Source organism: Nanorana parkeri, unplaced genomic scaffold (genome assembly GCF_000935625.1).
Source record: "Nanorana parkeri isolate BGI_ZX_2015 unplaced genomic scaffold, ASM93562v1 scaffold100, whole genome shotgun sequence".
Classification (NCBI taxonomy): Eukaryota; Metazoa; Chordata; class Amphibia; order Anura; family Dicroglossidae; genus Nanorana; species Nanorana parkeri.
The window spans coordinates 989,181-995,180 of record NW_017306368.1 but is presented as its reverse complement, the minus strand read 5'-3'; positions in this window follow the sequence as shown (position 1 = coordinate 995,180).

Below are 6,000 nucleotides of genomic sequence, written 5' to 3'. Positions count from 1 at the left end.
CCAAAAAATCCAGTCAGAACGTTCGATACTGGCATCAGAAACTTGCCGTTTAATTTTCTTTTTGTATTTAACATTCTATTTTGGAATGAAAACCACATTCACTGTTAGAAATTCGTTCGCTCGAGAAAATTTTTCCAACATGCACCGTCGATAGTTTTTCGTCTGACACCATATTGATAGATATTTGAACTAATGTTCTGAAAACGACTTCTTTCGTACAAAATTCTAACCATGTACTCCCAACTTTATTCACCTTAATTATGCCAGTAGCATTTCCTCGAAAAAAATTATTTTCAGGACGTTTGTTCATTTTTCCAAAAGTTAATGGGGTCAGTCTGACGATCTTTTTCAAACATAGTGACAAAAAAAATTGAAGGAACAAGGAACACTGAATGTGTTTTTCTTCAGGAAACTCCAATCTTTTCCAAAATCGAATGTGAAAACCAATTAAAATTTTGAATGACATTCATCAAGTCCCTGATGGCATTATTCAATGTTCTGATGAGATTTTTCATACAAACGCACGTACGAAAATCTGTCTGTAAGCTTTCACGAGCAGGGCCCTCCAAACCCTATTGTACTGTAATTGTATTGTAACTGTACTATGTCCCCCATTTTGTAAAGCGCTGCGCAAACTTCTGGTGCTATATAAATCCTATATAATAATAACAATAATCATTATTATTGCTATCTACAAATTGATCAAAGGTGATGGTAACAAACTGTTTCATCTAAGATCCCTGCCTGACAATGACATGCAGTCACAGCTTGAGGTTGGATGAATGGAGGTTTAAGATGAAATTGTGGAGAGGGTTCTTTATGGTCTAAGCAGCAAAAATTTGGAACTCCCTTCCTCAGGCAGTGGTATCATCTGGCGGTGTTGATAGCTTCAAAAAACTTCTGAATATATTCCTCAATGTGCACAATATACAAAAGGTATGTATATTCATAGAAGACTCAAAATGGCACATATCCACACACACATACTGTACAATAGACCGAGTGGACCTGTGTCTTTTTATAACCTTATCTACCATGTAACTAAAGTTGACCATACACTATGCAATGTAAGTTCAATATCCTTTAGATCTGCTATCAACTACATAGCACAAGAGTTTACCCGATTGAACCCTTTTGCTTCCATTAATGTAAGTACTATTGTACGTGGCAGCAGAGAGCTGTAACCACACTCCTGGCTGCTAAAGCACTCCCTCAGCCAAATATAAAGCCATGGCGGGTATTGAAAGCAGTAACAAGCTGATAGCGCCACTGGCCTGACATACATGCACATACAAACAGAGACACATGCGTCGGGTGCACCTACGTATGAAAACAACGCCTAAGCAATAACTTTAGGGCCATTAAGCACAGTTAATTCTAAAAAGATGACCTGTACAGGCTTTTAATGTGTCGCTTATGGACAATTTGGTACATTGACGTTTTTCCTAATTTCATGGAAGCACACAATTTTGTTCTGCATCCATTTAGGCGTAACCTCATCATTTATATTTTACCCCCAAAAAAGTGTATATATTGTGTTTGTGCGCGCTAAAATTAACTTTCAGAAAATATAGAATTTTGGGGGCTTTCAGTTTTCAGGCCTTAAATGTGCATTTTAACATGTGTGCAAGAAATGCAAAAACAGCGCTGGCAGCGAAAGGGTTAATACTAATGCAATGCATTGTTTCGGTTTGTCCTCATATTACTTAGAGGGTTATTCACCATTCAGCCGAAGGATCTAGCCGTGGCTTCGGCTGATCCTTCGGCTCGCTTTGGCCTCTGGAGCCCTTCGGTTCAGTTGTTTTGGTTTGCCTTAGTTTTGGTAAGTCTAAAAGAGATTGTACAATCAGACTGCATTGTGTACGGCCAGCTTTAAGAAGAGCTCCGGGAAAATAAAATCTTAACCCTTTCATTGGTACTACCCCTGCACTGCAAGGGTTAAATGCTCGTTTTTTTCTAGGGAGCTAAAATAACAACGATACACTTGACCTAACCACGATCCCGGCTGCCTCCTAGACTGGTCCGTTCAGCCTTTCTCCTACCCTCCAGCAGTCCAAGGTCCTGTGAGTCATTACGTCTATAAACTGTATTGGACAGGAGGATGCCGAGGGGCAGGAGAGAGGCTGAATAGACCGGTCTAGGAGTCAGCCAGGATCACGGTTGGGGTAAGTATATCTCTGTTATTTTAGGTTCTTATACAAGATGAGCACTTAACCCTTGCAGTGTGGGGGTATCCCTACTGCAAGAGTTAAGATTTTATTTCCCTGCAGTTCTTCTTTAAATCTTATAAGTGTATATATTGAAATTAGTAAACGTACACGGGTAAATTAACCATTTGCATTTTATGTGTATATATATATTTTCTTTGTTATTTTTACAGGATTGTGCACTTACATAATGGACGACTGAGGCAGCTATAAAGGGTTTATTGTATGTGGAAAGCATTTAAGATATGTTAATGAAGAGCCTAATCCGCCGGCACCTGCTGGTATATCTGTAATCTGGCAAATAATGTGCTTCAACAAGTGTTTGGAAACGCTTTGGACTTCATTGCCTCAGGTATATAAAGACAACTCTCCAGCCTTAGCTTATCTTTTGGCCATCGGACACCTTATTGGCGGATGCAATGGATACAGTCTGCAATCCCTTAACAGCACTCGTACACATGTTAAGAATTCGGCTTCAGTGATTACAGGATGCTAGAAATGATACCCAGATGTCTGAAATGCAGGTTATATGAAGACTTGAAAAAAGCCATCAACCCCCGGAATCTCTTGTGTTCATTGCAGTTGAACTTCAAAGTCTTCAGGCTGCAATTGTAGTATAAATATATACAGCTGATAAATCAGGTCACACTAATACAACTATTGGGACAGTTTCCCTATTTATCAAGATGTTTAGAGTGGATTTGTCTGCTTTTATGTGTGTGAAGGTTCTCATTCATCCAGGTCATGGTATATCGTAAAAAATAAGTCAAGGCAACCGGACTTGCTGTATTTTTCTTCAAGACGTCTCACTGGACATCCGACCAGCTTTCTCAATTCGGAATGACTTGTACAAATTTTGTCTGCTTACTCTGGTCAGGTTACAACAGTGCTGCAAAACAATTTCACAGCATCACACTGTTTACTTTTTTGTGTTTTAGAATGTTTCTGAAATGTCACATTTCATTCAGTTCTATCGGCCACAGCATGAGAGAATGAGAAAAATCACTTGATTCCGCCGTCTGTGTTAAATAGTAGATGGCACCCATGGCTGTTAGAAATTCCCAAAAGGGACTGAAGCGGACTGGCTGCAGTCACTGTTTGGTGGACAATTTTCCACCCGACTCCTCTGACAAAACTTAATTGAATAATCTACGTTTGTCAAACCGGGTGGTGCAGCAGGGCCACCAATGGATGAAACTTCAAACAAAACTAGATCTGTGTATGGCCAGCTTTCCGGTTGGTAGAGCTGAACCTGCATTAGGCCCCCTTTACACATGTATGGCACATTACTAATGTTTTGTATTTAGCGCATCAGTGTGCATCGCATTAAGGCGGCCTATTCATTTTGATGCCCAACTCATCAAATACCAAGAATGTTTAAAGTACCGCAGCGCTGAATACTGAAAAATGGCCTGGATGGGAAGGGGGTTTAACACCGCGGATGTCAACTGGTTAAAGAAAAACTCCAGGCAAAACGTTTGCTAACCCTTGCAGTGGGGTTACCCCCCTAGCCCCCCACCACCTACCACCACCACCAAACACAGAGACACACACAAACACACTGCTCATTTTCCTCTAAGTGCTAAAATATAAAAGTTATATTCACCCGATCCTTAGAGCAGGTTTGTTCTTAGACTAGTCCTTCCAGCCTCTCTTCCCCTCCACTCCAGCAATCCAAAGATCCTTGAGTCATCACGTCCAATACACTGTGTATAGTATATGAGGACGCCAAAGGATATATTATCACTGTAGGAGGAGACAGGCTGGAGGTAGTGCTTTGACAGCCATCCGGGTCCGAGGTTCGGGTGAGTATAACTTTTTTATTTAGCACCTAAACGAAAATGAGCACTTAACACTAGTGGGGGGGGAGGGCGTGGAAGCGGTGCCATTGAATTAAATGCACCGCCACGCCCCCTCCCGCCCCAGAACATGGTCTCGCAAGATGTTTAAATAACAGACCATGGTGGAGTAAAGTTTAAAGAGAACAACTTCTGAGGTCAGCGGGGATAGCCACCCCCAATTATTTGATATGTGTGGATGCCCATCGAAATGGAAAGGACACGTACACGATACATTCAGTGCTTCAGATTGACTAAAATTAAATTTGAAGTTCGCTAGTCGCACGTACACCTCCAGTTCCTGCATAATGTTAGGCAGCATTATCTCGGGGTGTGAGACGTAGAGCATCAAATCATCTGCATAGACAGCGACTTTGTGCGACCTCTAGCCCCTGAATGTCCTGTATCCTCCGGAGGAGTGGCTCCAGAGTGAGGATAAATATAAAAGGCGACAATGGGCATCCCTGGCGCGTGCCATTCGTGATGGAGAACGGTTCCGAGAGGACGCCGTTGACCCGGACCATTGCCGAGGGCTCAGTATAGAAAGCGGTGATCCAGCGCCTCATGTTACTCCCCAAACCAATGTGTGCAAGCGTCTCTCTCAGAAACGACCAGTCGACCCTGTCAAAAGCCTTCTCCATGTCTAGGGACAGCAGGAGAAGAGGCTGTGACTGGGAACGGGCCAGGTGGATCACGTTGAGAGTCCTTATGGTGTTGTCCCTAGCCTCACGGCCAGGGACAAAGCCAACTTGGTTGCGGCTAACAAGGTCTGCCAAAAAAGGGAGCAAACGTGAGGCGACGATGCGGGTGACGATTTTTAGGTCAACATTCAACAGTGATATGGGTCTGTAACCGATATTGCTTATAATACGTAAGGGTTAACCCATCCGGGCCAGGGGCCTTACCCGGCTTCATGTCGCGTAGTGCACATTCAAACTCAGCTTGGGAGATCGTGGCCTCCAGAGCCCGACTATCGGACTTGGTGAGGTGCGGTGCGCCAGAGCAGGCCAGGTAGTCCCTGATCTACGACACTCGCATCGCCTGGGCGGGAGGATCTAACGTAGACTGTAAATTATACAGTTCTGTGAAGAATGAGTAGAATTGGGCCGCTATTTCTGAGGACCGTGATGCTACTGTCCCTGAACCCGAGCGAATGGACGGTAGGAAGTTGCGAGACCTAGAGTCCCGCAGGGCAAGAATCCGAACGGCCTTGTTCCCATACTCATAGAACGAGCGGCGGGATCTGGCCAACTGGGCCTTCACTCCGTCCATCAGGAGAAGAATGAGTAGAATTGGGCCGCTATTTCTGCGGACCGTGATGCTACTGTCCCTGAACCCGAGCGAATGGACGGTAGGAAGTTGCGAGACCTAGAGTCCCGCAGGGCAAGAATCCGACCGGCCTTGTTCCCATACTCAAAGAACGAGCGGCGGGATCTGGCCAACTGGGCCTTCACTCCGTTCCATCAGGAGCTCATGGAGTTCGGCTCTCGTCCTCGTTAGGGACGCCAACGTGTCAGCATCTAACTCTGTCTTGAGGCGTAGTTCTAGGTCACGTAGTTGGGCATATAGTTCGTGTACTCTCTTCTGTTGCGTACGTTTGTGTCTGGCTCCCAGTTTAATAAGGGTACCCCGGATCACACACTTGTGTGCTTCCCATAGGGTCAAGGGGACCTGTGTCGGGGAGCTGTTTTCCCGAAAGTAACAAGTCAGGTCCGATTGGACCTCAGTGGCGATGGCAATTCCGACAAAGTCGAGGTACCAATGGAGACCCCTGTTGCAAGGGGGAGTGTAGCATGTTGATTGATGGGGGGCTGAATAGTGGGTGTAGTCTCTACCGGTAGGGTCACTAAGGCGCCAGGGATCAATTAACTGTAAGTCAAACATCGATCGATTGATGCGTCGTCTCTGAGCATGTGTGATCTGGGAGAGTCATCTAGACGAATCCATGGATGGGT